The sequence below is a fragment of the Rhipicephalus microplus genome, chromosome 3 (genome assembly GCF_043290135.1).
Source record: "Rhipicephalus microplus isolate Deutch F79 chromosome 3, USDA_Rmic, whole genome shotgun sequence".
Taxonomy (NCBI): domain Eukaryota; kingdom Metazoa; phylum Arthropoda; class Arachnida; order Ixodida; family Ixodidae; genus Rhipicephalus; species Rhipicephalus microplus.
Genome location: NC_134702.1, coordinates 158,842,037 through 158,859,278, shown reverse-complemented (window position 1 = coordinate 158,859,278; position 17,242 = coordinate 158,842,037). Strand labels below are relative to the sequence as shown.

Here is a 17,242-nt window from a genome sequence, read left to right as displayed (position 1 = left end):
CTTGGATACCTGGCTCTCACCCAGGAGGCCCGGGTACGATTCCCGGTGTCGGAAGTATTTTTTATCTGCTATTATCAAGTATCCGATTTACGCACGCTATGTAACTTCAATACTTTTACCCTGTTGGCCAAATGGCTAAGCGATCGTTCCGTCCCTCTCCGTTCTCCGGCATAGTCTAGTGGCTAGGATACCTGGCTCTCACCCAGGAGGCCCGGGTTCGATTCCCGGTGTCGGAAGTATTTTCTTTTATCTGCTATCATCAAGTCTCCAATTTGCGCACGCTATGTAACTTCAATACTTTTACCCTGTTGGCCGAATCGCTAAGCGATCGCTCCGTCCCTCTTTGTTCTCCGGCGTGGTCTAGTGGCTAGAATTCCTGGCCCTCACCCAGGAGGCCCGGGTTCGATTCCCGGTGTCGGAAGTATTTTATTTTATCTGCTATCATCAAGTCTCCAATTTGCGCACGCTATGTAACTTCAATACTTTTACCCTGTTGGCCGAATAACTAAGCGTTCGCTCCGTCTTTCTCCCTTTTCCGGCATGGTCTAGTGGCTAGGATACCCTGCTCTCACCCAGGAGGCCCGGGTACAATTCCTGGTGTCGAAAGTCTTTTCTTTTATCTGCTGTCATGAAGTCTCTAATTTGCGCATGGTATATAACTTCAAAAGTTTTACCTTGTTGGTGAAATGGCTAAGCGATCGCTCCGTCCCTCTACGTTCTCCGGCGTGCTTTAGTGGCTAGGATGCCTGACTCTCACCCTGGAGACCCGGGTTTGATTCCCGGTGTCGGAAGTATTTTCTTTTATCTGCTATCATCAAGTCTTCAATTTGCGCATGCTATGTAACTTCAATACTTTTACCCTGTTGGCCGAATAACTAAGCGTTCGCTCCGTCTTTCTCCCTTTTCCGGCATGGTCTAGTGGCTAGGATACCTGGCTCTCACCCAGGAGGCCCGGGTACGATTCCCGGTGTCGAAAGTTTTTTCTTTTATCTGCTGTCTTGAAGTCTCTAATTTGCGCATGGTATATAACTTCAAAAGTTTTACCCCGTTGGTAGAATCGCTAAGCGATCGCTCCGTCCCTCTCCATTCTCCGGCATGGTCTAGTGGCTAGGATACTTGGCTCGCACCCAGGAGGCCCGGGTGCGATTTCCGGTGTCGGAAGTATTTTCTTTTATCTGCTGTCATCAAGTCTACAATTTGTGCACGGTTTGTAACTTCAATAGTTTTACCCTGTTGGCCAATTGGCTAAGCGATCTTTTCGTTACTCTCCGTTCTCCGGCATGGTCTAGTGTCTAGGATACCTGGCTCTCACCCAGGAGGCCCGGTTGCGATTCCCGGTGTCGGAGGTATTTTCTTTTATATGCTATCATCAAGTCTCCAATTTGCGCACGCTAGGTAACTTCATTACTTTTACCCTGTTAGCCGAATCGCTAAGCGATCGCTCCGTCCCTCTCCGTTCTCTGGCATGGTCTAGTGGCTTGGATACCTGGCTCTCACCCAGGAGGCCCGGGTACGATTCCCGGTGTCGGAAGTATTTTTTATCTGCTATTATCAAGTATGCAATTTACGCACGCTATGTAACTTCAATACTTTTACCCTGTTCGCCGAATGGCTAAGCGATCGCTCCGTCCCTCTCCGTTCTCCGGCATGGTCTAGTGGCTAGGATACCTGGCTTTCACCCAGGAGGCCCGGGTTCGATTCCCGGTGTCGGAAGTATTTTCTTTTATCTGCTATCATCAAGTCTCCAATTTGCGCACGCTATGTAACTTCAATACTTTTACCCTGTTGGCCGAATCGCTAAGTGATCGGTCCGTCCTTCTCCGTTCTCCGGCATGGTCTTGTGGCTCGGATACCTGGCTCTCATCAGGAGGCCCGGGTTCGATTTGCGGTGTCGGAAGTATTTTCTTTTAGCTGCTATCATCAAGTCTTCAATTTGCGCACGCTATGTATCTTCAATAGTTTTACCCTGTTGGCCGAATGGCTAAGCGATCGCTCCGTCCCTCTTCGTTCTCCGGCATGGTCTAGTGGCTAGGATACCTGGCTCTCACCCAGGAGGCCCGGGTTCGATTCCCGATGTCGGAAGTATTTTCTTTTATCTGCTGTTATCAAGTCTCCAATTTGCGCACGCTATGCAACTTCAATATTTTTTTCCTGTTGCCCGAATGGCTAAGGGATGGCTCCATCCCTCTCCGTTCTCTGGCATGGTCTAGTGGCTAGGATACCTGGCTCTCACCCAGGAGGCCCGGTTGCGATTCCCGGTGTCGGAGGTATTTTCTTTTATATGCTATCATCAAGTCTCCAATTTGCGCATGGTATGTAACTTCAATAGTTTTACCGTGTTGGTCAAATGGCTAAGCGATCGCCCCGTCTCTTTGCGTTCTCCGGCGTGGTCTAGTGGCTAGGATATCTGGCTCTCACCCAGAAGACCCGGGTTCGATTCGCGGTGTCGGAAGTATTTTCTTTTATCTGCTATCATCAAGTCTCCAAATTGCGCACGCTGTATAACTGAAATACTTTTACTCTGTTGGCCGAATGGCTAAGCGATCGCTCAGTCCTTCTCCGTTCTCCGGCATGGCCTAGTGGCTAGGATACCTAGCTCTCACCCAGGAGGCCTGGATTCGATTCCCGGTGTCGGAAGTATTTTCTTTTATCTGCTGTCTTCAAGCCTCCAATTTGCGCATGCTTTGTAACTTCAATACTTTTACCCTGTTGGCGGAATATCTAAGCGATCGTTCCGTCCTTCTCCGTTCTCCGGCGTGGTCTAGTGGCTAGGATATCTGGCTCTCACCCAGGAGACCCTGGTTCGATTCTTGGTGTCGGAAGTATTTTTTTATGTGCTGTCATCAAGTCTCCAATTTGCGCACGGTATGTAACTTGAATTGTTTCACCCTGTTGGCCGAATGGCTAAGCGATCGCTCCGTCCCTCTCCGTTCTCTGGCATGGTCTAGTGGCTTGGATACCTGGCTCTCACCCAGGAGGCCCGGGTACGATTCCCGGTGTCGGAAGTATTTTTTATCTGCTATTATCAAGTATCCGATTTACGCACGCTATGTAACTTCAATACTTTTACCCTGTTGGCCAAATGGCTAAGCGATCGTTCCGTCCCTCTCCGTTCTCCGGCATAGTCTAGTGGCTAGGATACCTGGCTCTCACCCAGGAGGCCCGGGTTCGATTCCCGGTGTCGGAAGTATTTTCTTTTATCTGCTATCATCAAGTCTCCAATTTGCGCACGCTATGTAACTTCAATACTTTTACCCTGTTGGCCGAATCGCTAAGCGATCGCTCCGTCCCTCTTTGTTCTCCGGCGTGGTCTAGTGGCTAGGATACCTGGCTCTCATCAGGAGGCCCGGGTTCGATTTGCGGTGTCGGAAGTATTTTCTTTTAGCTGCTGTCATCAAGTCTTCAATTTGCGCACGCTATGTATCTTCAATAGTTTTAGCCTGTTGGCCGAATGGCTAAGCGATCGCTCCGTCCCTCTCAAATCTCTGGCATGGTCTAGTGGCTAGGATACCTGGCTCTCACCCAGCAGGCCCGGGTACGATTCCCGGTGTCAGAAGTTTTTTCTTTTATCTGCTGTCATCAAGTCTCCAATTTGCGCATGGTATGTAACTTCAATAGTTTTACCCTGTTGGCCGAATGGCTAAGCGATCTCTCCGTCCCTCTCCGTTCTCCGGCATGGTCTAGTGTCTAGGATACCTGGCTCACACCCAGGAGGCCCGGGTACGATTCCCGGTGTCGGAAGTATTTTTTATCTGCTATTATCAAGTATGCAATTTACGCACGCTATGTAACTTCAATACTTTTACCCTGTTTGCCAAATGGCTAAGCGATCGCTCCGTCCCCCTCTGTTCTCCGGCATGGTCTAGTGGCTAGGATACCTGGCTCTCACCCAGGAGGCCCGAGTACGATTCCCGGTGTCGGAAGTATTTTTTATCTGCTATTATCAAGTCTCCAATTCACGCACGCTATGTAACTTCAATACTTTTACCCTGTTGGCCGAATGGCTAAGTGATCGCTTCGTCCCTCTTCGTTCTCCGGCATGGTCTAGTGGCTAGAATTCCTGGCCCTCACCCAGAAGGCCCGGGTTCGATTCCCGGTGTCGGAAGTATTTTATTTTATCTGCTATCATCAAGTCTCCAATTTGCGCACGCTATGTAACTTCAATACTTTTACCCTGTTGGCCGAATAACTAAGCGTTCGCTCCGTCTTTCTCCCTTTTTCGGCATGGTCTAGTGGCTAGGATACCCTGCTCTCACCCAGGAGGCCCGGGTACAATTCCCGGTGTCGAAAGTCTTTTCTTTTATCTGCTGTCATGAAGTCTCTAATTTGCGCATGGTATATAACTTCAAAAGTTTTACCTTGTTGGTCAAATGGCTAAGCGATCGCTCCGTCCCTCTACGTTCTCCGGCGTGCTTTAGTGGCTAGGATGCCTAACTCTCACCCTGGAGACCCGGGTTTGATTCCCGGTGTCGGAAGTATTTTCTTTTATCTGCTATCATCAAGTCTTCAATTTGCGCATGCTATGTAACTTCAATACTTTTACCCTGTTGGCCGAATAACTAAGCGTTCGCTCCGTCTTTCTCCCTTTTCCGGCATGGTCTAGTGGCTAGGATACCTGGCTCTCACCCAGGAGGCCCGGGTACGATTCCCGGTGTCGAAAGTTTTTTCTTTTATCTGCTGTCTTGAAGTCTCTAATTTGCGCATGGTATATAACTTCAAAAGTTTTACCCTGTTGGTAAAATCGCTAAGCGATCGCTCCGTCCCTCTCCGTTCTCCGGCATGGTCTAGTGGCTAGGATACCTGGCTCGCACCCAGGAGGCCCGGGTGCGATTTCCGGTGTCGGAAGTATTTTCTTTTATCTGCTGTCATCAAGTCTACAATTTGTGCACGGTTTGTAACTTCAATAGTTTTACCCTGTTGGCCAATTGGCTAAGCGATCTTTCCGTTACTCTCCGTTCTCCGGCATGGTCTAGTGTCTAGGATACCTGGCTCTCACCCAGGAGGCCCGGTTGCGATTCCCGGTGTCGGAGGTATTTTCTTTTATATGCTATCATCAAGTCTCCAATTTGCGCACGCTAGGTAACTTCATTACTTTTACCCTGTTAGCCGAATCACTAAGCGATCGCTCCGTCCCTCTCCGTTCTCCGGCATGGTCTAGTGGCTAGGATACCTGGCTTTCACCCAGGAGGCCCGGGTTCGATTCCCGGTGTCGGAAGTATTTTCTTTTATCTGCTATCATCAAGTCTCCAATTTGCGCACGCTATGTAACTTCAATACTTTTACCCTGTTGGCCGAATCGCTAAGTGATCGCTCCGTCCCTCTCCGTTCTCCGGCATGGTCTAGTGGCTAGGATACCTGGCTCTCATCAGGAGGCCCGGATTCGATTTGAGGTGTCGGAAGTATTTTCTTTTAGCTGCTATCATCAAGTCTTCAATTTGCGCACGCTATGTATCTTCAATAGTTTTACCCTGTTGGCCGAATGGCTAAGCGATCGCTCCGTCCCTCTTCGTTCTCCGGCATGGTCTAGTGGCTAGGATACCTGGCTCTCACCCAGGAGGCCCGGGTTCGATTCCCGATGTCGGAAGTATTTTCTTTTATCTGCTGTTATCAAGTCTCCAATTTGCGCACGCTATGCAACTTCAATACTTTTTTCCTGTTGCCCGAATGGCTAAGGGATGGCTCCATCCCTCTCCGTTCTCTGGCATGGTCTAGTGGCTAGGATACCTAGCTCTCACCCAGGAGTCCCGGGTTCGATTCCCGGTGTCGGAAGTATTTTCTTTTATCTGCTATCACCAAGCCTCCAATTTGCGCATGCTTTGTATCTTCAATACTTTTACCCTGTTGGCCGAATGGCTAAGCGATCGCTCCGTCCCTCTCCGTTCTCTGGCATGGTCTAGTGGCTAGGATACCTGGCTCTCACCCAGGAGGCCCGGGTACGATTCCCGGTGTCGAAAATTTTTTCTTTTATCTGCTGTCATGAAGTCTCTAATTTGCGCATGGTATATAACTTCAAAAGTTTTACCCTGTTGGTCAAATGACTAAGCGATCGCTCCGTCTTTCTCCCTTTTCCGGCATGGTCTAGTGGCTAGGATACCTGGCTCTCACCCAGAAGGCCCGGGTACGATTCCCGGTGTCGAAAGTTTTTTCATTTATCTGCTGTCATGAAGTCTCTAATTTGCACATGGTATATAACTTCAAAAGTTTTACCCTGTTGGTCAAATCGCTAAGCGATCGCTCCGTCCCTCTCCGTTCTCCGGCATGGTCTAGTGGCTAGGATACCTGGCTCGCACCCAGGAGGCCCGGGTGCGATTTCCGGTGTCGGAAGTATTCTCTTTTATCTGCTGTCATCAAGTCTCCAATTAGTGCACGGTTTGTAACTTCAATAGTTTTACCCTGTTGGCCAAATGGCTAACCGATCTTTCCGTTACTCTCCGTTCTCCGGCATGGTCTAGTGTCTAGGATACCTGGCTCTCACCCAGGAGGCCCGGTTGCGATTCCCGGTGTCGGAGGTATTTTCTTTTATATGCTATCATCAAGTCTCCAATTTGCGCAAGGTATGTAACTTCAATAGTTTTACCGTGTCGGTCAAATGGCTAAGCGATCGCTCCGTCCCTTTGCGTTCTCCAGCGTGGTCTAGTGGCTAGGATATCTGGCTCTCACCCAGGAGACCCGGGTTCGATTCGCGGTGTCGGAAGTATTTTCTTTTATCTGCTATCATCAAGTCTCCAAATTGCGCACGCTGTATAACTGCAATACATTTACCCTGTTGGTCGAATGGCTAAGCGATCGCTCCGTCCCTCTCCGTTCTCCGGCATGGTCTAGTGGCTAGGATACCTGGCTCTCACCCACGAGGCCCGGATTCAATTCCCGGTGTCAGAAGTATTTTTTTAATCTGCTGTCATCAAGTCTCAGATTTGCGCACGCTATGTAACTTCAATGGTTTTACCCCGTTGGCCGAATGGCTAAGCGATCGCTCCGTTCCTCTCCATTCTACAGCATGGTCTAGTGTCTAGGATACCTACGGCACTCTCACCCAGGAGGCCTGCGTGCGATTCCCGGTGTCGGAAGTATTTTTTATCTGCTATCATCAAGTCTCCAATTTGCGCATACGATATAACTTCAATACTTTTACCCTGTTGGCCGAATGGCTAAGCGATCGCTCAGTCCTTCTCCGTTCTCCGGCATGATCTAGTGGCTAGGATACCTAGCTCTCACCCAGGAGGCCTGGATTCGATTCCCGGTGTCGGAAGTATTTTGTTTTATCTGCTGTCTTCAAGCCTCCAATTTGCGCATGCTTTGTAACTTCAATACTTTTACCCTGTTGGCGGAATATCTAAGCAATCGTTCCGTCCTTCTCCGTTCTCCGGCGTGGTCTAGTGGCTAGGATATCTGGCTCTCACCCAGGAGACCCTGGTTCGATTCTTGGTGTCGGAAGTATTTTTTTATCTGCTGTCATCAAGTCTCCAATTTGCGCACGGTATGTAACTTGAATAGTTTCACCCTGTTGGCCGAATGGCTAAGCGATCGCTCCGTCCCTCTCCGTTCTCTGGCATGGACTAGTGGCTTGGATACCTGGCTCTCACCCAGGAGGCCCGGGTACGATTCCCGGTGTCGGAAGTATTTTTTATCTGCTACTATCAAGTATCCGATTTACGCACGCTATGTAACTTCAATACTTTTACCCTGATGGCCAAATGGCTAAGCGATCGTTCCGTCCCTCTCCGTTCTCCGGCATAGTCTAGTGGCTAGGATACCTGGCTCTCACCCAGGAGGCCCGGGTTCGATTGCCAGTGTCGGAAGTATTTTCTTTTATCTGCTATCATCAAGTCTCCAATTTGCGCACGCTATGTAACTTCAATACTTTTACCCTGTTGGCCGAATCGCTAAGCGATCGCTCCGTCCCTCTTTGTTCTCCGGCATGGTCTAGTGGCTAGGATACCTGGCTCTCATCAGGAGGCCCGGGTTCGATTTGCGGTGTCGGAAGTATTTTCTTTTAGCTGCTGTCATCAAGTCTTCAATTTGCGCACGCTATGTATCTTCAATAGTTTTACCCTGTTGGCCGAATGGCTAAGCGATCACTCCGTCCCTCTCAAATCTCTGGCATGGTCTAGTGGCTAGGATACCTGGCTCTCACCCAGCAGGCCCGGGTACGATTCCCGGTGTCAGAAGTTTTTTCTTTTATCTGCTGTCATCAAGTCTCCAATTTGCGCACGGTATGTAACTTCAATAGTTTTACCCTGTTGGCCGAATGGCTAAGCGATCTCTCCGTCCCTCTCCGTTCTCCGGCATGGTCTAGTGTCTAGGATACCTGGCTCTCACCCAGGAAGCCCGGTTGCGATTCCTGGGGTCGGGAGTATTTTTTTTATCAGCTATCATCAAGTCTCCAAATTGCGCACGCTATGTATCTTCAATACTTCTACCCTGTTGGCCAAATGGCTAAGCGATCGCTCCGTCCCTCTCCGTTCTCCGGCATAGTCTTGTGGCTAGGATACCTGGCTTTCACCCAGGAGGCCCTGGTTCGATTCCCGGTGTCGGAAGTATTTTCTTTTATCTGCTGTCATCAAGTCTCCAATTTGCGCACGCTATGTAACTTCAATAGTTTTACCCTGTTGGCCGAATCACTAAGCGTTCGCTCCGTCTTTCTCCCTTTTCTGGCATGGTCTAGTGGCTAGGATACCTGGCTCTCACCCAGGAGGCCCGGGTACGATTCCCGGTGTCAAAAGTTTTTTCTTTTATCTGCTGTCATGAAGTCTCTAATTTGCGCATGGTATATAACTTCAAAAGTTTTACCTTGTTGGTCAAATCGCTAAGCGATCGCTCCGTCCCTCTCCGTTCTCCGGCATGGTCTAGTGGCTAGGATACCTGGCTCGCACCCAGGAGTCCCGGGTGCGATTTCCGGTGTCGGAAGTATTCTCTTTTATCTGCTGTCATCAAGTCTCCAATTAGTGCACGGTTTGTAACTTCAATAGTTTTACCCTGTTGGCCAAATGGCTAACCGATCTTTCCGTTACTCTCCGTTCTCCGGCATGGTCTAGTCTCTAGGATACCTGGCTCTCACCCAGGAGGCCCGGTTGCGATTCCCGGTGTCGGAGGTATTTTCTTTTATATGCTATCATCAAGTCTCCAATTTGCGCATGGTATGTAACTTCAATAGTTTTACCGTGTTGGTCAAATGGCTAAGCGATCGCTCCGTCCCTTTGCGTTCTCCGGCGTGGTCTAGTGGCTAGGATATCTGGCTCTCACCCAGGAGACCCGGGTTCGATTCGCGGTGTCGGAAGTATTTTCTTTTATCTGCTACCATCAAGTCTCCAATTTGCGCACGCTATGTAACTTCAATACTTTTACCCTGTTGGCCGAATCGCTAAGCGATCGCTCCGTCCCTCTTTGTTCTCCGGCGTGGTCTAGTGGCTAGGATACCTGGCTCTCATCAGGAGGCCCGGGTTCGATTTGCGGTGTCGGAAGTATTTTCTTTTAGCTGCTGTCATCAAGTCTTCAATTTGCGCACGCTATGTATCTTCAATAGTTTTACCCTGTTGGCCGAATGGCTAAGCGATCGCTCCGTCCCTCTCAAATCTCTGGCATGGTCTAGTGGCTAGGATACCTGGCTCTCACCCAGCAGGCCCGGGTACGATTCCCAGTGTCAGAAGTTTTTTCTTTTATCTGCTGTCATCAAGTCTCCAATTTGCGCACGGTATGTAACTTCAATAGTTTTACCCTGTTGGCCGAATGGCTAAGCGATCTCTCCGTCCCTCTCCGTTCTCCGGCATGGTCTAGTGTCTAGGATACCTGGCTCTCACCCAGGAGGCCCGGGTACGATTCCCGGTGTCGGAAGTATTTTTTATCTGCTATTATCAAGTATGCAATTTACGCACGCTATGTAACTTCAATACTTTTACCGATGTTTGCCAAATGGCTAAGCGATCGCTCCGTCCCCCTCCGTTCTCCGGCATGGTCTAGTGGCTAGGATACCTGGCTCTCACCCAGGAGGCCCGAGTACGATTCCCGGTGTCGGAAGTATTTTTTATCTGCTATTATCAAGTCTCCAATTCACGCACGCTATGTAACTTCAATACTTTTACCCTGTTGGCCGAATGGCTAAGTGATCGCTTCGTCCCTCTTCGTTCTCCGGCATGGTCTAGTGGCTAGAATTCCTGGCCCTCACCCAGGAGGCCCGGGTTCGATTCCCGGTGTCGGAAGTATTTTATTTTATCTGCTATCATCAAGTCTCCAATTTGCGCACGCTATGTAACTTCAATACTTTTACCCTGTTGGCCGAATAACTAAGCGTTCGCTCCGTCTTTCTCCCTTTTCCGGCATGGTCTAGTGGCTAGGATACCCTGCTCTCACCCAGGAGGCCCGGGTACAATTCCCGGTGTCGAAAGTCTTTTCTTTTATCTGCTGTCATGAAGTCTCTAATTTGCGCATGGTATATAACTTCAAAAGTTTTACCTTGTTGGTCAAATGGCTAAGCGATCGCTCCGTCCCTCTACGTTCTCCGGCGTGCTTTAGTGGCTAGGATGCCTGACTCTCACCCTGGAGACCCGGGTTTGATTCCCGGTGTCGGAAGTATTTTCTTTTATCTGCTATCATCAAGTCTTCAATTTGCGCATGCTATGTAACTTCAATACTTTTACCCTGTTGGCCGAATACCTAAGCGTTCGCTCCGTCTTTCTCCCTTTTCCGGCATGGTCTAGTGGCTAGGATACCTGGCTCTCACCCAGGAGGCCCGGGTACGATTCCCGGTGTCGAAAGTTTTTTCTTTTATCTGCTGTCTTGAAGTCTCTAATTTGCGCATGGTATATAACTTCAAAAGTTTTACCCTGTTGGTAAAATCGCTAAGCGATCGCTCCGTCCCTCTCCGTTCTCCGGCATGGTCTAGTGGCTAGGATACCTGGCTCGCACCCAGGAGGCCCGGGTGCGATTTCCGGTGTCGGAAGTATTTTCTTTTATCTGCTGTCATCAAGTCTACAATTTGTGCACGGTTTGTAACTTCAATAGTTTTACCCTGTTGGCCAATTGGCTAAGCGATCTTTCCGTTACTCTCCGTTCTCCGGCATGGTCTAGTGTCTAGGATACCTGGCTCTCACCCAGGAGGCCCGGTTGCGATTCCCGGTGTCGGAGGTATTTTCTTTTATATGCTATCATCAAGTCTCCAATTTGCGCACGCTAGGTAACTTCATTACTTTTACCCTGTTAGCCGAATCGCTAAGCGATCGCTCCGTCCCTCTCCGTTCTCCGGCATGGTCTAGTGGCTAGGATACCTGGCTTTCACCCAGGAGTCCCGGGTTCGATTCCCGGTGTCGGAAGTATTTTCTTTTATCTGCTATCATCAAGCCTCCAATTTGCGCATGCTTTGTATCTTCAATACTTTTACCCTGTTGGCCGAATGGCTAAGCGATCGCTCCGTCCCTCTCCGTTCTCCTGCATGGTCTAGTGGCTAGGATACCTGGCTCTCACCCAGGAGGCCCGGGTACGATTCCCGGTGTCGAAAGTTTTTTCTTTTATCTGCTGTCATGAAGTCTCTAATTTGCGCATGGTATATAACTTCAAAAGTTTTACCCTGTTGGTCAAATGACTAAGCGATCGCTCCGTCTTTCTCCCTTTTCCGGCATGGTCTAGTGGCTAGGATACCTGGCTCTCACCCAGAAGGCCCGGGTACGATTCCCGGTGTCGAAAGTTTTTTCTTTTATCTGCTGTCATGAAGTCTCTAATTTGCACATGGTATATAACTTCAAAAGTTTTACCCTGTTGGTCAAATCGCTAAGCGATCGCTCAGTCCCTCTCCGTTCTCCGGCATGGTCTAGTGGCTAGGATACCTGGCTCGCACCCAGGAGGCCCGGGTGCGATTTCCGGTGTCGGAAGTATTCTCTTTTATCCGCTGTCATCAAGTCTCCAATTAGTGCACGGTTTGTAACTTCAATAGTTTTACCCTGTTGGCCAAATGGCTAACCGATCTTTCCGTTACTCTCCGTTCTCCGGCATGGTCTAGTGTCTAGGATACCTGGCTCTCACCCAGGAGGCCCGGTTGCGATTCCCGGTGTCGGAGGTATTTTCTTTTATATGCTATCATCAAGTCTCCAATTTGCGCATGGTATGTAACTTCAATAGTTTTACCGTGTCGGTCAAATGGCTAAGCGATCGCTCCGTCCCTTTGCGTTCTCCGGCGTGGTCTAGTGGCTAGGATATCTGGCTCTCACCCAGGAGACCCGGGTTCGATTCGCGGTGTCGGAAGTATTTTCTTTTATCTGCTATCATCAAGTCTCCAAATTGCGCACGCTGTATAACTGCAATACATTTACCCTGTTGGTCGAATGGCTAAGCGATCGCTCCGTCCCTCTCTGTTCTCCGGCATGGTCTAGTGGCTAGGATACCTGGCTCTCACCCACGAGGCCCGGATTCAATTCCCGGTGTCAGAAGTATTTTTTTAATCTGCTGTCATCAAGTCTCAGATTTGCGCACGCTATGTAACTTCAATAGTTTTACCTCGTTGGCCGAATGGCTAAGCGATCGCTCCGTTCCTCTCCATTCTACAGCATGGTCTAGTGTCTAGGATACCTACGGCACTCTCACCCAGGAGGCCTGCGTGCGATTCCCGGTGTCGGAAGTATTTTTTATCTGCTATCATCAAGTCTCCAATTTGCGCATACGATATAACTTCAATACTTTTACCCTGTTGGCCGAATGGCTAAGCGATCGCTCAGTCCTTCTCCGTTCTCCGGCATGATCTAGTGGCTAGGATACCTAGCTCTCACCCAGGAGGCCTGGATTCGATTCCCGGTGTCGGAAGTATTTTGTTTTATCTGCTGTCTTCAAGCCTCGAATTTGCGCATGCTTTGTAACTTCAATACTTTTACCCTGTTGGCGGAATATCTAAGCAATCGTTCCGTCCTTCTCCGTTCTCCGGCGTGGTCTAGTGGCTAGGATATCTGGCTCTCACCCAGGAGACCCTGGTTCGATTCCTGGTGTCGGAAGTATTTTTTTATCTGCTGTCATCAAGTCTCCAATTTGCGCACGGTATGTAACTTGAATAGTTTCACCCTGTTGGCCGAATGGCTAAGCGATCGCTCCGTCCCTCTCCGTTCTCTGGCATGGTCTAGTGGCTTGGATACCTGGCTCTCACCCAGGAGGCCCGGGTACGATTCCCGGTGTCGGAAGTATTTTTTATCTGCTACTATCAAGTATCCGATTTACGCACGCTATGTAACTTCAATACTTTTACCCTGATGGCCAAATGGTTAAGCGATCGTTCCGTCCCTCTCCGTTCTCCGGCATAGTCTAGTGGCTAGGATACCTGGCTCTCACCCAGGAGGCCCGGGTTCGATTGCCAGTGTCGGAAGTATTTTCTTTTATCTGCTATCATCAAGTCTCCAATTTGCGCACGCTATGTAACTTCAATACTTTTACCCTGTTGGCGGAATCGCTAAGCGATCGCTCCGTCCCTCTTTGTTCTCCGGCATGGTCTAGTGGCTAGGATACCTGGCTCTCATCAGGAGGCCCGGGTTCGATTTGCGGTGTCGGAAGTATTTTCTTTTAGCTGCTGTCATCAAGTCTTCAATTTGCGCACGCTATGTATCTTCAATAGTTTTACCCTGTTGGCCGAATGGCTAAGCGATCACTCCGTCCCTCTCAAATCTCTGGCATGGTCTAGTGGCTAGGATACCTGGCTCTCACCCAGCAGGCCCGGGTACGATTCCCGGTGTCAGAAGTTTTTTCTTTTATCTGCTGTCATCAAGTCTCCAATTTGCGCACGGTATGTAACTTCAATAGTTTTACCCTGTTGGCCGAACGGCTAAGCGATCTCTCCGTCCCTCTCCGTTCTCCGGCATGGTCTAGTGTCTAGGATACCTGGCTCTCACCCAGGAAGCCCGGTTGCGATTCCTGGGGTCGGGAGTATTTTTTTTATCAGCTATCATCAAGTCTCCAAATTGCGCACGCTATGTATCTTCAATACTTCTACCCTGTTGGCCAAATGGCTAAGCGATCGCTCCGTCCCTCTCCGTTCTCCGGCATAGTCTAGTGGCTAGGATACCTGGCTTTCACCCAGGAGGCCCTGGTTCGATTCCCGGTGTCGGAAGTATTTTCTTTTATCTGCTGTCATCAAGTCTCCAATTTGCGCACGCTATGTAACTTCAATAGTTTTACCCTGTTGGCCGAATCACTAAGCGTTCGCTCCGTCTTTCTCCGTTCTCCGGCATGGTCTAGTGGCTAGGATACCTAGCTCGCACCCAGGAGTCCCGGGTGCGATTTCCGGTGTCGGAAGTATTCTCTTTTATCTGCTGTCATCAAGTTTCCAATTAGTGCACGGTTTGTAACTTCAATAGTTTTACCCTGTTGGCCAAATGGCTAACCGATCTTTCCGTTACTCTCCGTTCTCCGGCATGGTCTAGTGTCTAGGATACCTGGCTCTCACCCAGGAGGCCCGGTTGCGATTCCCGGTGTCGGAGGTATTTTCTTTTATATGCTATCATCAAGTCTCCAATTTGCGCATGGTATGTAACTTCAATAGTTTTACCGTGTTGGTCAAATGGCTAAGCGATCGCTCCGTCCCTTTGCGTTCTCCGGCGTGGTCTAGTGGCTAGGATATCTGGCTCTCACCCAGGAGACCCGGGTTCGATTCGCGGTGTCGGAAGTATTTTCTTTTATCTGCTATCATCAAGTCTCCAAATTGCGCACGCTGTATAACTGAAATACTTTTACCCTGTTGGCCGAATGGCTAAGCGATCGCTCAGTCCTTCTCCGTTCTCCGGCATGGTCTAGTGGCTAGGATACCTAGCTCTCACCCAGGAGGCCTGGATTCGATTCCCGGCGTCGGAAGTATTTTGTTTTATCTGCTGTCTTCAAGCCTCGAATTTGCGCATGCTTTGTAACTTCAATACTTTTACCCTGTTGGCGGAATATCTAAGCAATCGTTCCGTCCTTCTCCGTTCTCCGGCGTGGTCTAGTGGCTAGGATATCTGGCTCTCACCCAGGAGACCCTGGTTCGATTCTTGGTGTTGGAAGTATTTTTTTATCTGCTGTCATCAAGTCTCCAATTTGCGCACGGTATGTAACTTGAATAGTTTCACCCTGTTGGCCGAATGGCTAAGCGATCGCTCCGTCCCTCTCCGTTCTCTGGCATGGTCTAGTGGCTTGGATACCTGGCTCTCACCCAGGAGGCCCGGGTACGATTCCCGGTGTAGGAAGTATTTTTTATCTGCTACTATCAAGTATCCGATTTACGCACGCTATGTAACTTCAATACTTTTACCCTGATGGCCAAATGGCTAAGCGATCGTTCCGTCCCTCTCCGTTCTCCGGCATAGTCTAGTGGCTAGGATACCTGGCTCTCACCCAGGAGGCCCGGGTTCGATTGCCAGTGTCGGAAGTATTTTCTTTTATCTGCTATCATCAAGTCTCCAATTTGCGCACGCTATGTAACTTCAATACTTTTACCCTGTTGGCCGAATCGCTAAGCGATCGCTCCGTCCCTCTTTGTTCTCCTGCATGGTCTAGTGGCTAGGATACCTGGCTCTCATCAGGAGGCCCGGGTTCGATTTGCGGTGTCGGAAGTATTTTCTTTTAGCTGCTGTCATCAAGTCTTCAATTTGCGCACGCTATGTATCTTCAATAGTTTTACCCTGTTGGCCGAATGGCTAAGCGATCACTCCGTCCCTCTCAAATCTCTGGCATGGTCTAGTGGCTAGGATACCTGGCTCTCACCCAGCAGGCCCGGGTACGATTCCCGGTGTCAGAAGTTTTTTCTTTTATCTGCTGTCATCAAGTCTCCAATTTGCGCACGGTATGTAACTTCAATAGTTTTACCCTGTTGGCCGAATGGCTAAGCGATCTCTCCGTCCCTCTCCGTTCTCCGGCATGGTCTAGTGTCTAGGATACCTGGCTCTCACCCAGGAAGCCCGGTTGCGATTCCTGGGGTCGGGAGTATTTTTTTTATCAGCTATCATCAAGTCTCCAAATTGCGCACGCTATGTATCTTCAATACTTCTACCCTGTTGGCCAAATGGCTAAGCGATCGCTCCGTCCCTCTTCGTTCTCCGGCATAGTCTAGTGGCTAGGATACCTGGCTTTCACCCAGGAGGCCCTGGTTCGACTCCCGGTGTCGGAAGTATTTTCTTTTATCTGCTGTCATCAAGTCTCCAATTTGCGCACGCTATGTAACTTCAATAGTTTTACCCTGTTGGCCGAATCACTAAGCGTTCGCTCCGTCTTTCTCCCTTTTCTGGCATGGTCTAGTGGCTAGGATACCTGGCTCTCACCCAGGAGGCCCGGGTACGATTCCCGGTGTCGAAAGTTTTTTCTTTTATCTGCTGTCATGAAGTCTCTAATTTGCGCATGGTATATAACTTCAAAAGTTTTACCCTGTTGGTCAAATCGCTAAGCGATCGCTCCGTCCCTCTCCATTCTCCGGCATGGTCTAGTGGCTAGGATACCTGGCTCGCACCCAGGAGGCCCGGGTGCGATTTCCGGTGTCGGAAGTATTCTCTTTTATCTGCTGTCATCAAGTCTCCAATTAGTGCACGGTTTGTAACTTCAATAGTTTTACCCTGTTGGCCAAATGGCTAACCGATCTTTCCGTTACTCTCCGTTCTCCGGCATGGTCTAGTGTCTAGGATACCTGGCTCTCACCCAGGAGGCCCGGTTGCGATTCCCGGTGTCGGAGGTATTTTCTTTTATATGCTATCATCAAGTCTCCAATTTGCGCATGGTATGTAACTTCAATAGTTTTACCGTGTTGGTCAAATGGCTAAGCGATCGCTCCGTCCCTTTGCGTTCTCCGGCGTGGTCTAGTGGCTAGGATATCTGGCTCTCACCCAGGAGACCGGGGTTCGATTCGCGGTGTCGGAAGTATTTTCTTTTATCTGCTATCATCAAGTCTCCAAATTGCGCACGCTGTATAACTGAAATACTTTTACCCTGTTGGCCGAATGGCTAAGCGATCGCTCAGTCCTTCTCCGTTCTCCGGCATGGTCTAGTGGCTAGGATACCTAGCTCTCACCCAGGAGGCCTGGATTCGATTCCCGGTGTCGGAAGTATTTTCTTTTATCTGCTGTCTTCAAGCCTCCAATTTGCGCATGCTTTGTAACTTCAATACTTTTACCCTGTTGGCGGAATATCTAAGCGATCGTTCCGTCCTTCTCCGTTCTCCGGCGTGGTCTAGTGGCTAGGATATCTGGCTCTCACCCAGGAGACCCTGGTTCGATTCTTGGTGTCGGAAGTATTTTTTTATGTGCTGTCATCAAGTCTC

The 17,242-nt window shown here is 49.5% G+C and overlaps 51 non-coding genes across 51 annotated transcripts; all 51 read left to right on the top strand.

Annotated features, from left to right (window-relative positions):
* The first annotated feature begins 164 nt into the window (after positions 1–164).
* On the top strand, positions 165–236 carry TRNAE-CUC (transfer RNA glutamic acid (anticodon CUC)). Its single transcript has one exon. It is a non-coding gene; the product is annotated as a tRNA-Glu (tRNA).
* A 113-nt stretch (positions 237–349) lies between these two features.
* Positions 350–421, top strand: TRNAE-CUC (transfer RNA glutamic acid (anticodon CUC)). Its single transcript has one exon. It is a non-coding gene; the product is annotated as a tRNA-Glu (tRNA).
* Positions 422–904: 483 nt separating this feature from the next.
* On the top strand, positions 905–976 carry TRNAE-CUC (transfer RNA glutamic acid (anticodon CUC)). Its single transcript has one exon. It is a non-coding gene; the product is annotated as a tRNA-Glu (tRNA).
* A 113-nt stretch (positions 977–1,089) lies between these two features.
* Positions 1,090–1,161, top strand: TRNAA-CGC (transfer RNA alanine (anticodon CGC)). Its single transcript has one exon. It is a non-coding gene; the product is annotated as a tRNA-Ala (tRNA).
* A 298-nt stretch (positions 1,162–1,459) lies between these two features.
* Positions 1,460–1,531, top strand: TRNAE-CUC (transfer RNA glutamic acid (anticodon CUC)). The gene has a single exon. It is a non-coding gene; the product is annotated as a tRNA-Glu (tRNA).
* A 110-nt stretch (positions 1,532–1,641) lies between these two features.
* On the top strand, positions 1,642–1,713 carry TRNAE-UUC (transfer RNA glutamic acid (anticodon UUC)). Its single transcript has one exon. It is a non-coding gene; the product is annotated as a tRNA-Glu (tRNA).
* Positions 1,714–2,010: 297 nt separating this feature from the next.
* On the top strand, positions 2,011–2,082 carry TRNAE-CUC (transfer RNA glutamic acid (anticodon CUC)). The gene has a single exon. It is a non-coding gene; the product is annotated as a tRNA-Glu (tRNA).
* Positions 2,083–2,380: 298 nt separating this feature from the next.
* On the top strand, positions 2,381–2,452 carry TRNAE-CUC (transfer RNA glutamic acid (anticodon CUC)). Its single transcript has one exon. It is a non-coding gene; the product is annotated as a tRNA-Glu (tRNA).
* A 298-nt stretch (positions 2,453–2,750) lies between these two features.
* Positions 2,751–2,822, top strand: TRNAE-CUC (transfer RNA glutamic acid (anticodon CUC)). Its single transcript has one exon. It is a non-coding gene; the product is annotated as a tRNA-Glu (tRNA).
* Positions 2,823–2,933: 111 nt separating this feature from the next.
* On the top strand, positions 2,934–3,005 carry TRNAE-CUC (transfer RNA glutamic acid (anticodon CUC)). The gene has a single exon. It is a non-coding gene; the product is annotated as a tRNA-Glu (tRNA).
* A 110-nt stretch (positions 3,006–3,115) lies between these two features.
* TRNAE-CUC (transfer RNA glutamic acid (anticodon CUC)) lies at positions 3,116–3,187 on the top strand. The gene has a single exon. It is a non-coding gene; the product is annotated as a tRNA-Glu (tRNA).
* A 482-nt stretch (positions 3,188–3,669) lies between these two features.
* Positions 3,670–3,741, top strand: TRNAV-CAC (transfer RNA valine (anticodon CAC)). Its single transcript has one exon. It is a non-coding gene; the product is annotated as a tRNA-Val (tRNA).
* A 110-nt stretch (positions 3,742–3,851) lies between these two features.
* On the top strand, positions 3,852–3,923 carry TRNAE-CUC (transfer RNA glutamic acid (anticodon CUC)). Its single transcript has one exon. It is a non-coding gene; the product is annotated as a tRNA-Glu (tRNA).
* A 110-nt stretch (positions 3,924–4,033) lies between these two features.
* Positions 4,034–4,105, top strand: TRNAE-CUC (transfer RNA glutamic acid (anticodon CUC)). Its single transcript has one exon. It is a non-coding gene; the product is annotated as a tRNA-Glu (tRNA).
* Positions 4,106–4,588: 483 nt separating this feature from the next.
* On the top strand, positions 4,589–4,660 carry TRNAE-CUC (transfer RNA glutamic acid (anticodon CUC)). The gene has a single exon. It is a non-coding gene; the product is annotated as a tRNA-Glu (tRNA).
* A 113-nt stretch (positions 4,661–4,773) lies between these two features.
* On the top strand, positions 4,774–4,845 carry TRNAA-CGC (transfer RNA alanine (anticodon CGC)). Its single transcript has one exon. It is a non-coding gene; the product is annotated as a tRNA-Ala (tRNA).
* Positions 4,846–5,143: 298 nt separating this feature from the next.
* TRNAE-UUC (transfer RNA glutamic acid (anticodon UUC)) lies at positions 5,144–5,215 on the top strand. The gene has a single exon. It is a non-coding gene; the product is annotated as a tRNA-Glu (tRNA).
* Positions 5,216–5,512: 297 nt separating this feature from the next.
* On the top strand, positions 5,513–5,584 carry TRNAE-CUC (transfer RNA glutamic acid (anticodon CUC)). Its single transcript has one exon. It is a non-coding gene; the product is annotated as a tRNA-Glu (tRNA).
* Positions 5,585–5,697: 113 nt separating this feature from the next.
* TRNAE-CUC (transfer RNA glutamic acid (anticodon CUC)) lies at positions 5,698–5,769 on the top strand. The gene has a single exon. It is a non-coding gene; the product is annotated as a tRNA-Glu (tRNA).
* Positions 5,770–5,882: 113 nt separating this feature from the next.
* On the top strand, positions 5,883–5,954 carry TRNAE-CUC (transfer RNA glutamic acid (anticodon CUC)). The gene has a single exon. It is a non-coding gene; the product is annotated as a tRNA-Glu (tRNA).
* Positions 5,955–6,067: 113 nt separating this feature from the next.
* TRNAE-CUC (transfer RNA glutamic acid (anticodon CUC)) lies at positions 6,068–6,139 on the top strand. Its single transcript has one exon. It is a non-coding gene; the product is annotated as a tRNA-Glu (tRNA).
* A 113-nt stretch (positions 6,140–6,252) lies between these two features.
* TRNAA-CGC (transfer RNA alanine (anticodon CGC)) lies at positions 6,253–6,324 on the top strand. Its single transcript has one exon. It is a non-coding gene; the product is annotated as a tRNA-Ala (tRNA).
* A 298-nt stretch (positions 6,325–6,622) lies between these two features.
* On the top strand, positions 6,623–6,694 carry TRNAE-CUC (transfer RNA glutamic acid (anticodon CUC)). The gene has a single exon. It is a non-coding gene; the product is annotated as a tRNA-Glu (tRNA).
* A 483-nt stretch (positions 6,695–7,177) lies between these two features.
* TRNAE-CUC (transfer RNA glutamic acid (anticodon CUC)) lies at positions 7,178–7,249 on the top strand. Its single transcript has one exon. It is a non-coding gene; the product is annotated as a tRNA-Glu (tRNA).
* A 113-nt stretch (positions 7,250–7,362) lies between these two features.
* On the top strand, positions 7,363–7,434 carry TRNAE-CUC (transfer RNA glutamic acid (anticodon CUC)). Its single transcript has one exon. It is a non-coding gene; the product is annotated as a tRNA-Glu (tRNA).
* Positions 7,435–7,727: 293 nt separating this feature from the next.
* Positions 7,728–7,799, top strand: TRNAE-CUC (transfer RNA glutamic acid (anticodon CUC)). Its single transcript has one exon. It is a non-coding gene; the product is annotated as a tRNA-Glu (tRNA).
* Positions 7,800–8,465: 666 nt separating this feature from the next.
* On the top strand, positions 8,466–8,537 carry TRNAE-UUC (transfer RNA glutamic acid (anticodon UUC)). The gene has a single exon. It is a non-coding gene; the product is annotated as a tRNA-Glu (tRNA).
* A 113-nt stretch (positions 8,538–8,650) lies between these two features.
* TRNAE-CUC (transfer RNA glutamic acid (anticodon CUC)) lies at positions 8,651–8,722 on the top strand. Its single transcript has one exon. It is a non-coding gene; the product is annotated as a tRNA-Glu (tRNA).
* A 113-nt stretch (positions 8,723–8,835) lies between these two features.
* On the top strand, positions 8,836–8,907 carry TRNAA-CGC (transfer RNA alanine (anticodon CGC)). The gene has a single exon. It is a non-coding gene; the product is annotated as a tRNA-Ala (tRNA).
* Positions 8,908–9,205: 298 nt separating this feature from the next.
* TRNAE-CUC (transfer RNA glutamic acid (anticodon CUC)) lies at positions 9,206–9,277 on the top strand. The gene has a single exon. It is a non-coding gene; the product is annotated as a tRNA-Glu (tRNA).
* A 482-nt stretch (positions 9,278–9,759) lies between these two features.
* TRNAE-CUC (transfer RNA glutamic acid (anticodon CUC)) lies at positions 9,760–9,831 on the top strand. The gene has a single exon. It is a non-coding gene; the product is annotated as a tRNA-Glu (tRNA).
* Positions 9,832–9,942: 111 nt separating this feature from the next.
* Positions 9,943–10,014, top strand: TRNAE-CUC (transfer RNA glutamic acid (anticodon CUC)). The gene has a single exon. It is a non-coding gene; the product is annotated as a tRNA-Glu (tRNA).
* Positions 10,015–10,124: 110 nt separating this feature from the next.
* Positions 10,125–10,196, top strand: TRNAE-CUC (transfer RNA glutamic acid (anticodon CUC)). Its single transcript has one exon. It is a non-coding gene; the product is annotated as a tRNA-Glu (tRNA).
* Positions 10,197–10,679: 483 nt separating this feature from the next.
* TRNAE-CUC (transfer RNA glutamic acid (anticodon CUC)) lies at positions 10,680–10,751 on the top strand. Its single transcript has one exon. It is a non-coding gene; the product is annotated as a tRNA-Glu (tRNA).
* A 113-nt stretch (positions 10,752–10,864) lies between these two features.
* Positions 10,865–10,936, top strand: TRNAA-CGC (transfer RNA alanine (anticodon CGC)). The gene has a single exon. It is a non-coding gene; the product is annotated as a tRNA-Ala (tRNA).
* A 298-nt stretch (positions 10,937–11,234) lies between these two features.
* On the top strand, positions 11,235–11,306 carry TRNAE-UUC (transfer RNA glutamic acid (anticodon UUC)). The gene has a single exon. It is a non-coding gene; the product is annotated as a tRNA-Glu (tRNA).
* Positions 11,307–11,604: 298 nt separating this feature from the next.
* Positions 11,605–11,676, top strand: TRNAE-CUC (transfer RNA glutamic acid (anticodon CUC)). Its single transcript has one exon. It is a non-coding gene; the product is annotated as a tRNA-Glu (tRNA).
* Positions 11,677–11,789: 113 nt separating this feature from the next.
* Positions 11,790–11,861, top strand: TRNAA-CGC (transfer RNA alanine (anticodon CGC)). The gene has a single exon. It is a non-coding gene; the product is annotated as a tRNA-Ala (tRNA).
* Positions 11,862–12,159: 298 nt separating this feature from the next.
* On the top strand, positions 12,160–12,231 carry TRNAE-CUC (transfer RNA glutamic acid (anticodon CUC)). Its single transcript has one exon. It is a non-coding gene; the product is annotated as a tRNA-Glu (tRNA).
* A 483-nt stretch (positions 12,232–12,714) lies between these two features.
* Positions 12,715–12,786, top strand: TRNAE-CUC (transfer RNA glutamic acid (anticodon CUC)). Its single transcript has one exon. It is a non-coding gene; the product is annotated as a tRNA-Glu (tRNA).
* A 113-nt stretch (positions 12,787–12,899) lies between these two features.
* Positions 12,900–12,971, top strand: TRNAE-CUC (transfer RNA glutamic acid (anticodon CUC)). The gene has a single exon. It is a non-coding gene; the product is annotated as a tRNA-Glu (tRNA).
* A 111-nt stretch (positions 12,972–13,082) lies between these two features.
* On the top strand, positions 13,083–13,154 carry TRNAE-CUC (transfer RNA glutamic acid (anticodon CUC)). The gene has a single exon. It is a non-coding gene; the product is annotated as a tRNA-Glu (tRNA).
* A 110-nt stretch (positions 13,155–13,264) lies between these two features.
* On the top strand, positions 13,265–13,336 carry TRNAE-CUC (transfer RNA glutamic acid (anticodon CUC)). The gene has a single exon. It is a non-coding gene; the product is annotated as a tRNA-Glu (tRNA).
* Positions 13,337–14,002: 666 nt separating this feature from the next.
* On the top strand, positions 14,003–14,074 carry TRNAE-UUC (transfer RNA glutamic acid (anticodon UUC)). Its single transcript has one exon. It is a non-coding gene; the product is annotated as a tRNA-Glu (tRNA).
* Positions 14,075–14,557: 483 nt separating this feature from the next.
* TRNAE-CUC (transfer RNA glutamic acid (anticodon CUC)) lies at positions 14,558–14,629 on the top strand. The gene has a single exon. It is a non-coding gene; the product is annotated as a tRNA-Glu (tRNA).
* A 663-nt stretch (positions 14,630–15,292) lies between these two features.
* Positions 15,293–15,364, top strand: TRNAE-CUC (transfer RNA glutamic acid (anticodon CUC)). Its single transcript has one exon. It is a non-coding gene; the product is annotated as a tRNA-Glu (tRNA).
* Positions 15,365–16,030: 666 nt separating this feature from the next.
* On the top strand, positions 16,031–16,102 carry TRNAE-UUC (transfer RNA glutamic acid (anticodon UUC)). Its single transcript has one exon. It is a non-coding gene; the product is annotated as a tRNA-Glu (tRNA).
* Positions 16,103–16,215: 113 nt separating this feature from the next.
* On the top strand, positions 16,216–16,287 carry TRNAE-CUC (transfer RNA glutamic acid (anticodon CUC)). The gene has a single exon. It is a non-coding gene; the product is annotated as a tRNA-Glu (tRNA).
* A 113-nt stretch (positions 16,288–16,400) lies between these two features.
* On the top strand, positions 16,401–16,472 carry TRNAA-CGC (transfer RNA alanine (anticodon CGC)). Its single transcript has one exon. It is a non-coding gene; the product is annotated as a tRNA-Ala (tRNA).
* A 483-nt stretch (positions 16,473–16,955) lies between these two features.
* On the top strand, positions 16,956–17,027 carry TRNAE-CUC (transfer RNA glutamic acid (anticodon CUC)). The gene has a single exon. It is a non-coding gene; the product is annotated as a tRNA-Glu (tRNA).
* A 113-nt stretch (positions 17,028–17,140) lies between these two features.
* TRNAE-CUC (transfer RNA glutamic acid (anticodon CUC)) lies at positions 17,141–17,212 on the top strand. The gene has a single exon. It is a non-coding gene; the product is annotated as a tRNA-Glu (tRNA).
* The last annotated feature ends 30 nt before the right edge of the window (positions 17,213–17,242 follow it).